Raw genomic sequence first — 12,066 nt, forward strand, 5'->3', positions numbered from 1 at the left:
CCCCTGCCTCTGACAAACCCAGAACATGCCCCTCCCATCCCTCACAGGAACCATTAGCTGCCGTGGTGTGGGGCAGGAATGTGATGACGAGAGATACGAGGAAGAATCTGTTCCATGCCCAGGGAGTGTTACAGCCCAGTGTTTGAACTGTGGCGTGGCCGTGTGGTGGTTCCTACTATCTTCCCCATGGAGATCATTAACAGCCTGGCACCCACATACTTTAAGTCTGAAGAGGGCCCCTCCTGGTGTCCATGGCTCTCATCTGAGATTTTTTTCCTCATACCAGCCTGCTTACACTCCCAAGAAGACTTCTTCCACCATCTGGCTGTTTCCAGCTGATGATTCCACTTTTGCCCCTCTGGCCTGCGTGAGTCTCTCATAGCATCTATGGGACCTGACAGGAGCTATGTAGGGCCCACTGTGTCCCCAGGCTTAATGGGCTTTGAGGACTGGCAGCAGGAATGGCCTGTCTGAAGCCGAGCTTAGAAAACACTTCCTGACACCTGTGCTCACTGGAACTTCCAGAAATTGCTTTGGGGGCAGGGGAAATGCATGGGCTCATTGGGGGCTAATGTATTCATGGAGGACAGCGCCTGCATGATCGCCCTCATTTTTCCAGCTCTCCCTCCACTGGTCATTGATTCACTGTCTGGCATCCTCCCCGTCTCATTTTAGCACTGCTCCTGGATAAATGTTTGCCCCCAAACATGATATGTTTTGCCAGGAGCTGCTGTCAGGAATTGGCTGAGCAGGCAACACCGCCTCTGGTCACTTGTGTTCTCTGGGTAAAAATGTCCAGGAATGGAGAAGGGAATTAGATTTGTGAACCCTGCTTCCAACATGTGTGTGAGTCGATCACAGAGTGGTGGTGATTTCTGGCTTTTCCTTCCTTAAATTATAAAGCTGTTCTGGAGTGTGGGCCTGGGTGAGTGGGGCTCTCAAATGTATGTTAAAATATCTTTAGGTGGCTTCATGTTCAGGGTTTAAAATATTGTATAAAATCTTGTCTGTTTTTTTTTTTTTTTCCTTTACATTTCTTCCCTTCTGCTTGCCAGGGATGAATTGTTGCTGGAGTTCAAGGAAAGGTGTTTTTTAACGCAAGGGCCCAGCCTCCTCTTAGCTGGCAGAACCCAGCACACAGAAGAGGGAGGGACTGGTTCACCTAATGTCAGTTTCCCCTGCAGGGCTACAGAACTGCCTGCCAATTCTCTGCCAAACGGGTGCCCTCATTTGGGTAGTTATCAGTTTATTCATGTTTTTCTTTCATGTTTTGTGAGCCAGCATCTCAGTGCCTCAGTTTTCTCGTCTATAAAATAATTACCCCTCAGTGTAAAAGTGAAAAGCACTGCTTTTCATACCTCGGTTTCCCAGAGCCACTTATTCCAAATCCTTCTCTATTTTAGAACATAAAAATGGGGTTATTTGCACGCTTAGTGAAAGCCCACCCTGTGCTGGGATTGTGCTGTAACAATGAACATTATTATGATATTTCCCTTCTTTTTCAGTTGAGAAGAGTGAAATTAAGAGCTTACATATGTTCTTAAGGTCATGCAACTGGTGAAAGATAAAGGATTCAACCCCAATGTTTATGATTCAATAAACATATCACAGTGGTTACTCTAGGGATGAGAGTCCTTTGAGCACTCTCCAAAAGATATTACATCCTCCACGTAGTTCTTCCTTTCCATTTTATTCACAGTCATGTCTATTGAATCATGATTTAACGCATTACTCTTTTTTTTTTTGCCTTATTCTTCTTTTGCACTCATTTCTAATAAAACTTTTTCCCCCTGATTCCTAAGCACACAAGGCAATGGGAAAAGGGAAGGCATATCTGTGGTAGAATGAAATAAATTGGAAATAAGAAGTGACATTGAATAGAAGACAGTAAGATTATATACTTTATGACTATAAAATATGTATTAAAAAGTATTCAAGAACTGGCAAGAAAGTAAAAAATTGTTAGAAAATGTTTATAGGTTGAATTGGGTCCCTCACCTTGCAAAAATATGTTGAAGTCTTAACTATCTTTTAGCTGTAATTATGACCTTATTGGACCTTATTTAGAAATAGGGGTTTTGCAGATACAATCAGGTATAGGATGTTAGAAAATAGATCTAAAGAAATTATCCAAAATCAGCCCAGAAAGACATCTAAAAAAGGAAAAACATTGTTAAAGAGACATGTGGGTGGGGGGAGTTTAATACAATATCTCTCAAAATTCCAAATGGAAATTATAAAAAGAGAGAATCAGGAGAAAAAAGACAGGATTTGAATAGATAATGGATTAAAAGTTTCCTAAATAGGGTCAATCCTTAAATTTAGGAAGCCAGCATATCCAGAGCAAGATAAATATGAAGGTAGTCACATTTAGACATGTTATATAGTAAAACTGTATAATACAAAAGACAAAGAGAAAAACTTATACCAGCAAAAAAAAAAAAAAAAAAAAAAAAAAAAAAAAAAAAAAAAAAAAAAAAAAGTAGTCTTCCTAAAGATCAGGGACATTAGAATAACAGCTGACTTCTCAACAGCAACAATAGAATTCAAGAGATCATGAAATAATATCTTAGTTATGCTGAGAGAATATAATTGTCCACCTATATATGTAAACCCAATAATAATAGCCCTCAAAAGCCAGAATAAAAGAAAGTTATCTTCAAACATACAAAAATCCATAAGACTTTGCCACTAGCAGACCGTTAAAGTTTAGATTAAGAATGTCTTCCACAGGCCTCGTGAGCACATAGGTGGGGCTTTTTGAAGATGATTGAATCACGGAGATGGTATAGGTGACTTGCTGTTGGGAGGAATGGTCTGGTTGGAAGAGACAGGTCACTGACAACATGACCTGGTGGGGTTATATCTCCCTCCCTGGCTTTTCCCTTCTCTCTCTGCTTCCTGGCCTTCATGACATGAGCAGCTTTTCCTCCACTAGACCTCTCTGCCATCCTGTTTCTGCCTTAAAACCAGCTGGCCATAGACTGAAAAATCTAATCCCAAATGAATTTCTTCTCTTTTAAATTGTGTCAGGTATTGCGTCACAGCAACAAGAAAGTGACTAAGACACAGGTTGTCATTAAGTAAATTATAAAAGATACATCTCAGGTCTGAAGAAATTTGTAGCTTATGCAAACTGACCCAGGAAGAAATAAAAATCCCCAATTGTCCTGTATCCATTAAATAAATTGAGTTCATAATGTAAAATATTCTCACAAATGAAAAACTGTGACAAGATGGCTTTACCATTAAGCTCTGCCAAGCTTTGAAGAGACAAAATATTCCAAATGTGTAGAAATTATTAGAACTGAGAATACAGATATGATAACAAGTATCTAACAATGTAGCAGCGTGGATCTCTTTTTTTTTTTTTTGAAGCCAAACAGTGTTTACAGTGCAATTTCTGGTGATCTCAAGATTCTTGAGTCATAAAGAAATTGTATTCTGTGTGCCTGTTCAAGAAGATGAAAAGTCCATACACATATCTAAACCTTTCTTTGGAAAATTTAATCTGTAAGATTTGCCTTTCCTGAAATCAGCAATCATCAGTTGTATTGAACTGATGTGGGGAACCTTATTTGGAAGCTTAACCTGCTTTTTATTCCTTGCAGTTAAATTCTTTAATATAGACATGGTAGTATTAGGCTGGGGATTTGGCTCAGTGGTTCTGCTGCCTGCGTCACAAGCGTAAGGGCCAGAGTTCGATTCCTGATACCCCAAAAAACAAAAACAAAGACATAGTGATCATTCTGTAATGGAAGAGAGTAAGAAGGGGAAGGGAAGAGCACCATAGATGAAGCCAGTGCCCTACCAGTAACACTCAATAGTCCAGAGCACGCAGCCAGGTGAAGCGACCCCCTGTCATCTTGCCCCTCCCTTAGAACATTCCAAACTGGTTAAAAAGCTTGAAATGTGCCATGGAGAAGAGCCTGGCAGCAGAACTCCTTGTTGGATAGCTCCTTGTGCATGTCTGCAAGTCACTGGCTCCTTAGCTGGATATCTATGCTTTGCTCACTTAGGGTTCCTTGAAGCATCTCAGAGTCTCCGTCCTGGGAGTATTCACTATCATTTGCTTCTTTAGAATACTCTCTGCTACTATGATGACTCGTAAGTAGTTTTCTCATCCTCTTGGATAACTTTTTACTATCTGTTCTTAAGATTGAATTGTTGAGTGTATTCTTTATTCCTTGGTGCCAGCTTTGCCTCCTCTAACTGCTCTTTCCTAGCTTCATCAGAAGGTCTGACTGGACGTGGATTCCCTGACCGTGGGAGAATCCCTCTCGTAGTTTATCACCCAGGACAGGGGAAAGTCTAGCTGACTGGCTTCTCTTTTTTGGCCTTGGAGACACTGAAGAATTGTTTTCAGGTCCTCCTCCTTTAGATAGCTTTATTTGACAGCTTACCAATGCAAAGACTTGCATTGGAGATATCACAGTACTTTGGTCTGTGACTACTCTCAACCCAGGAAGTCTTGCTGTTGTCCTAGTCTACTAGTTTTTATCTCCTTTCTCGAATCTCCTTTCTCAGCCATGAAGAAGCTAGTACCTACACGTGCCCCAGAAAAAAATGCAGTTCCGCGTGGTATGTGTGATGAAGGGAGCAAGAAGATGTGGACACAGTGGTCGTAGATTGCACAAGTTGCACAGGTGCCAGGTGTCAAACAATCCCCTTAGTTCCTACAATTGACTCATCTGTTGTTTCCATCAACTAAACAGGGGCACTGCCTTTCATCTATGTTTGCAAAATTCTTTCCCTACAATTATCCTATTTATGCACACAGCAATCAAATGCTATAAGTAAGCCAGAGTTTATCCTAATAGTGTCATAGGATTAAAAATATTTATGTTGACAAGAAAAGTGAATTCACTCCTATGCTTTATTAGCTCATTATCATAATTATTATTTTAACAACAAAGATAACAGAAGAAAATCAATGTAAGTACTTTGTAAACTATAAAGTGTTCTATATAAAACACCATCATATCTATTATATGTGTAAATATGTATGTTGCATAAATATAATTCTATCCATATAGTGCTTTGTTTTTTAAAGTATGCATTAATTTGTAGGTATTATAGTTCTGCTGAACTATTTTTTTCAAATAGCACTCAAGAATCTATGTTGTAAGCAAAGAAAACTGACTCGGGCTAACTAAAACACAAAAGAAATTTACAGGAAGGCTGTTGAATATCTTAACAAAAAGAAAGAGATCTGTAGAAGCAGAAGAAAAACAAGCAAGAATGAAAAGGAGCTACACAGCAGGAACACAGCCAAAGCCCTGTGGTAATAAGAGTCTATTTAGGGAACATCTCTGATCCTACTGCCAAGACTAAATAGTCATGGAAGAGATGAAAGAGACTTGCTCTTCTTCTTGTCCCAGCTGAGGATGAATTAGAACTAGATAGAGCTGTTTGGAAGACAACACAGAGAAGATATTGATTCTACTAGATGAGGCTCTGTTGGAAAACCATTTGGACATATTTATGAGTTACTGACATCCTGTCTCAATATCTCTGCTTAAGATCCTATCCCTGGATACCAGGCATCTTTGCTTAGGTCTTGGTGACATTTATCAAGACTTAAAATTCTGCATGAGAGCATACAGTTAACTAAATCTAGGTTATATGAAAATGTCTTAGCTTCCAGGGAACAGGGACAAGTCATATATTGCACCTATCATGGTCCATAATTCCAAGAATTAAGTATAATGGGGTCCCTGATAAAGGAAGTTGAATTTTAGAACTTGGATTCAGCTGTCTTCTGAAATAATTAATACAATATTTAGCATGCTGAGTTCCATCCTCCAGATATTTTATTTTAAAAAAGGACTTTTAAAAACATTTCATTTGTGGACATTTTCATGTATAAAAATAGTAAATCTCTACTCATCAACTAGTTTCAGAATTGTCAGCTCAAAACAGTTTGGTTTTAATTCTACCCTTGCTCACTCTTCTCCCAATTCTACTTACCTTAAAGCGAATCCCAGACATCATATTATCTCATCAAAAAAGTTTCAGTATGCATGCAAACTAGGTTGTGACATTTCAAAAGAACAATAAACATGGGTGAAGGGAGGGCAGGGACAAGGGGAAAAGTGAGAACCAAGACCTGTCATGTAAAGGTACAAGATCCCAATGATGAATGTCACTGTGCTGTATACCTAAAATGTACCAGTAAACTCAATGAGAAAAAAAAAGAGCAATAAACATGGCCAGAGTACTATTTTCAGCCCTAAAAGTGTTGAGAATTCCATAGTACCATCAACTATTCAATGAATATTAAAATTTCACTAATTTTCTCATTATTGCTTTCCTTTTGCTCAAATTGTGACTTGATTAGTTAATATGTTTTCCAGGCCCCTATTTATCTCTCTCCCTCTGCCCCTCCCTCACTCCCTCCCTCCGTCTCTCTCTTTCTGTAGAGATTTGAATAATCTAGATTTTCATGACTGCATTTCCCTGATGCATGTTTTTCTATCCTGTTTATTTCTTCTAAACTGGTACTTAGGTCTAGAGATTTGGGTTGAATTTTTAGGAAGACGATCTTATAGTTTTTGTGTACTTTCACAAGGCACATAGCATCTATTTATTTCTCCATCTGTGATCCTAGCAGTCACTGTCAATTATGGCTTTGATTTAAAAATTCATGAGAGTTTGCAAAATAGTAATAAATTTATTTTTTCTCTCTTATTTATTAGCTGGAATAATTTTCATAAAGAAACATTTACGGAAATTCATTCTCTAGCTGCCCAGAAGTACAACCAACCAGGTTCATTTGAAGAAGTGAGAATAGACAGTTCTTTCTATAACAGCTTTCAAAAAGATGAATTGATTCTCAGTCATCTTCCCAAGGAGACCAATAAGTTTTACAGTCTCTTGAACTTGAGGATTTAAATATATTTGATGTATTCCAGTTCATCATACTTAATATCCTCCTTGACTTTCACATTTTCCCAGTTTGGCCATTGGAAACCTATTGACATTGGTTCCCAAGTTCTTTTGAATCTTTAGTGATGCCAGGCTCTTCTTAGCCATTCCCTGTGATTAACTATTTCCCAGCGCACCTTTAGCAAGGAATAGTATTTTTGTGAGAAAACCACAAACTGGGCCCTGGAGGCACTCACTGCTACTAGGTTGTTCCAGGTTTCTAGAACTTTACTGTAGTCAGAAGTAGAAATTATGAATGTTTTTGGAGAGATAAAATACTTCAAGCATTTCTATTCATCTTTCTGATTCAAATTTAGAACTATAGGGTTTTACTCAGTCTCATCTTTCTTACATCTTTATGTATTTCTTTTCTCCCATGCTAAAATTTCTGGCTCTTGAGGACAACAGTGGAATTGCTCATTTGTTTTATTCTCCCAGGTGCCTGCAACTGTTCTACAATACTAATAACAACACTGTCACCAAAAACATGATAACTAGAAACAGTTTAATTCCTTGTTTCTAGGTTATATCCCACTAGAGATGTACAGTCAAATTACTATGCTTTGAAGATATCTAGAGTGATTCCTCTCTAGGTAGCTCTCCTACCAAGCTAATAAACACATAGACTTGTGTATTTAATTTTGCTCTTGATTTTTAAGTTTAATTTTTTATAATTATGTAAATATTCATATAATCCAAAATCAGATCTATAAAATAAGGCATATTCATAAAAGTCTACCTTCTAGCACTGTTCCTTTTCATCCTATTTCCTTACTACCACTAATGTCAACATTTCTTTTTGTTCCTTTTACTTTACACTCATTGCTTCTCGGCCTTTTGGCTAAGATCGAGTGTAGTATTTTACACTTAAAAAATATGAAGAAATGTGTATATAATAGTATCTCCCCTGCCTTAGATAAATGGGGGTATACTATGCATAATTTTACTACCTATTTCTTTTGAGAATATACATATAGTATATATCTATATATATCAAAGTAAATATATATGTATTTCTGAAAATCATTCTGTAATAGCATACAAAGGTATTCCTCAGTCTTTTTCTTTGAAAGGAGATGGCACTATAATTAAATCTTCACATATATTTTTCATATTTTTACGAGTTATCTTCTGAATAGTTCCTAAACTTCATCCAATATCCTCCAGACAGGTAATATTTATTCTACCAGGAATGATGAAGGTGTCAGTTTCCTCACAGCCGTACCAACACAGTACATTGTGGAACAATGGAAAAATTTGCCAATCTGACAGATGAGAAGTGATTTTTAGAGTAGTTTTAATTCACATTTCTCTTATTAAGGACTTGGTTGAGAAGCTTTTCATGTGATTAAGGCCATTTGCATTTCTTTTTTTCTGTGAGCTCTTCATATCTTTGGCCCACTTTCCTATAGAGTTGTTTGTCTTCTTTCTATTTTTAGAATGGCTACACATTAGGGTGGTAATATTTCACCTTTCATATAAATTGCAAATGTTTTCTCCCAGTTTGTTACATGTCTTTTAATTTTGCCTCTGATGTCTCTCTCTCTGTCTCTCTCTTTTCTATGCAAAGGCTTCTTTTTTCAAATATAAGTAGCAGAAGTATCAGTCTTTTTTTAATTTTATTGTATAGAAAATTGATTAAGAGAGGCCAGGGATTTAGCTCAGTGGTTGCGGCACCTGCTTTGCAGGCACAGGGACCCAAGTTCAATCCCCAGTACCAAAAAAAGAAAAAAATAAAGTTGATCAAGAGAATTATATTGCCTTAGTGATGTTTGCTCCAGAAAACACTTTCTGGGTAAAAATGTACTAAGTTGGGCATAATGTAAATTAAAACACTGGGTAAGACACAGACTACGCAGGGTCACAATGGTGAGGAAGAAAGATCCTGTATATGCTGTGAGAGGCCCAGGAGGAAGTGACCTCTCCACCTGTGTGAGCTGAGTGAGGCTTCACAGAGGAGGCAGCATTTAGCAGGCTCTCCAGGCCTGAATGTGTGTTCTTCAGGTGGGTAAGAAGAGGAAGAATGTTCTAGGGAGTTGGGGTGAATATGTAAGTTGACCCTAAGAAGGACCTAAGAAAGTCCCTCTGTAATGCGACCTGGGCTAAAAAATAAATAAATAAACAAAACAGAAACAGAAGGGAGAGCTATCAGTGGGAATATAGGCCTGGTGAGGGCACTCCAGAAGACAGCTTTTGGTGAGCTCTTAGCGTCTCCGGGCTTGCTCAGCATTTTTATCAGAGACTTAAAGGAAAGAAAAAGTGCATTTATGATGGATCCCTTGGAGCTGAGAGATTGTATGCACTTCCTCGGTTCCCAACATTGGCTTGCTGAGCTCTGGAACATCTAAGATTAGGTGATATAAATTCTTGGGCAACAGAAGAAGGTTGTTACTCCATAAAGTGGATTTGTGCCCTGCGGTTGGCATTATCTTGGCTTAGAATCTGAAATTATTCTTAGGGTACCAATTTGGAAGCTGATGGTAAAATTTCAGTGACAAGAAAAGGAGCTTCATCTTGTTGTACGGTATTTGCTATCACTTTGTGTATATCATCTCATAATTTTTATATAAGCCCTGTGAGTTCCAGGTTGTTATCCGCACTTTCTAAATTAGAACCTAGGAGAAACAGGACTGAATAACTAACTATCCCTCCTACCCAAAATTGCTCAAGATCAGAACCAGCCTGGCTCATGTCATGACTCGTGCCTTCATCACTCTGTCACTGGGCCAGCATTGTGTTGGAAGATGATAACAGTGCCATTTCAGAACTTGATGATCCAGCCCAAAACTTCCACGAGGGCCAGGCCCTGGAACAGATACCATACAGCATCTTCTCTGGAGGCCTCAAGAGACCTTAGAACTGAAGGGGGAAATGGGGCAGGAGCTGAGCTGAAGCCAGCTCCAGAGAGTCAGAAACGAGATCAGCCGTGAACCTGCTAAATGAGATGAAGAGGACAGATGGGAAGTCAGAAATCTGGTACAAGGGAAGTAGAGATGAAGAGGAAAAAGAGAAAGCATGGTCCCTAGCCATTGCCTGGAGTAGGCATCACCTTTGTTCAAGATTTTTGAAGAATGTTAACCAAAAGGTTAGAGGCTTTGCTGTAATCACCAGCAAAGGAGGTCCAGGCATATAGGCAGGCCACTGCGTGGTATTGAAGCACATGAAAGACGTACTATATGGCTCTCCCTAAAGGCCTGGAACTCAAAGGTCCAAGTAATCTCAGTGCACTGCAAGCACCAGGGCTATTTTTCACTGACCAACAAGGAAGCTAATTAAAAACACTGATACAACAGTTTTCAGTCAAGTAACATAGTTTGTGCTAGGACAGTTATATAGACTGGAGAAGGTAAGGGGTTTGGGACCAGCATTCTTACTCAATTGCAAAGGTCACAAGAAATCTTCAGATGCAGCATGGCATGGAATGGCAGCAAGCAGATTCCCTTATTTCCCCTTCCTAAGACAGAGATAATTAAACACCTTAAATTGGAATTTAGTCTCTGGTTGCTTCTAAATGTTATGGTTGTCTTAAGCTAGTTGAAACTGGAATTCAGAATAGCCTGAGACCTTGGAATAATGTATGTGTGCACGCGTGCGTGTTTTGTATCATTTTGTCATGAATTGGAATCTCTTGTCATTGTCCTTGAGACGCTGTGACAGGGTTACACCTATAGAAGGCTGATACTTACACAGTGGAAGTAGTGTTCAGCGTTGATCTTCTGAGACCAAGAATTTCAAAAAAAACACTCAACACCAAATTCAAGGTTCCAGTCCTTTATACTTCCTCAGTGACCCAAAGCTTTAGCCAAGCTGACGTCCAAATGTTCCCTTAGCACTGTTTTGAATTTTAATAATAACATGAGTGATAATTGGAGATCAGAACGGAGCCTTTCTTGATTCTTATAAACAAGTTAGTTTTTCAGGACCCAACAAAGATAGCACTGAAATATTTCAGCCCCCATGATGGGAGATTTAAGGTACCATTGCTAAGAAAGAAGAGCTTGAAATAGAGAATTCCTTCAAAGGAGAAAATGGGGCAAGTTTGATATTCAAAATAACCATGGAAATAACTACGAACCTTCAGTCATTCCTCCCTCTATTCGCTCATGTATGAGCTGTTCCAGGAGAGTGCTTATAAGGCAGATTCATCTGTAAGTCTGACAAAGTGAGTCTCATACACTTTTTTTAATTAACTAATCTTATTGGTACATTTAAGGTGCACAGTATAAGGACGTCATCCTTGGGAATTAGCACCTTTACATCATCCATCTTGGTTCTTATTTTTTCCCCATCCCCCTGCCCTCACTTAAACCCCTCCACCTCTCTCTATCTACAAAGATGCTTCCATTTATTCTGTTTCTCATGTTCATTCCATTCCCATCTTTCTTTTCCCCCACCCCTCCCATGCCCCCTTCCCCTATGCACCATTTCTTCCTATTTCACATCATCTATTATACCTTTTAGTCCTTATTTACACTTTCAGTTTCTCACACTAGAGAAATTTACACATATGCATCCTATTTACTTCTCTTCAGCATATCCCCTCAACGTACATCAATTTTCCTATAAATGACTCTAGTTTCTCACTCTTTATGGCTAAGTAGTACTCCATTTTATTTAAAAACACACACACACGTTTTCTTTCTTTTTTTTTCCTTTTTATTGAGTTTATTGGTACAATATTAATCTTATTGGTACATTTAAGGTGCACAGTATAAGGACGTTCATCCTTGGGAATGGGCACCTTTACATCATCCATCTTGGTTCTTATTTTTCCCCATCCCCCTGCCCTCACTTAAACCCCTCCACCTCTCTCTATCTGCAAAGATGCTTCCATTTATTCTGTTTCTCATGTTCATTCCATTCCCATCTTTCTTTTCCCCCACCCCTCCCCTTCCCCTTCCCCTATGCACCATTTCTTCCTATTTCACATCATCTATTATACCTTTGAGTCCTTATTTACACTTTCAGTTTCTCACACTAGAGAAATTTACACATATGCATCCTATTTACTTCTCTTCAGCATATCCCCTCAACGTACATCAATTTTCCTATAAATGACTCTAGTTTCTCACTCTTTATGGCTAAGTAGTACTCCATTTTATTTAAAAACACACACACACGTTTTCTTTCTTTTTTTTT

At 38.6% G+C, this 12,066-nt stretch overlaps 1 protein-coding gene across 1 annotated transcript in view; it reads left to right on the forward strand.

Moving 5' to 3' along the window:
* Galnt18 (polypeptide N-acetylgalactosaminyltransferase 18) overlaps positions 1–12,066 on the forward strand; it is a 328,098-nt gene that overhangs the window by 240,957 nt on the left and 75,075 nt on the right. The gene's annotated exons all lie outside the window — the stretch shown is intronic.

This window comes from Fukomys damarensis, unplaced genomic scaffold (assembly GCF_012274545.1).
Source record: "Fukomys damarensis isolate Sample0158 unplaced genomic scaffold, DMR_v1.0_HiC HiC_scaffold_16, whole genome shotgun sequence".
Taxonomy (NCBI): Eukaryota; Metazoa; Chordata; class Mammalia; order Rodentia; family Bathyergidae; genus Fukomys; species Fukomys damarensis.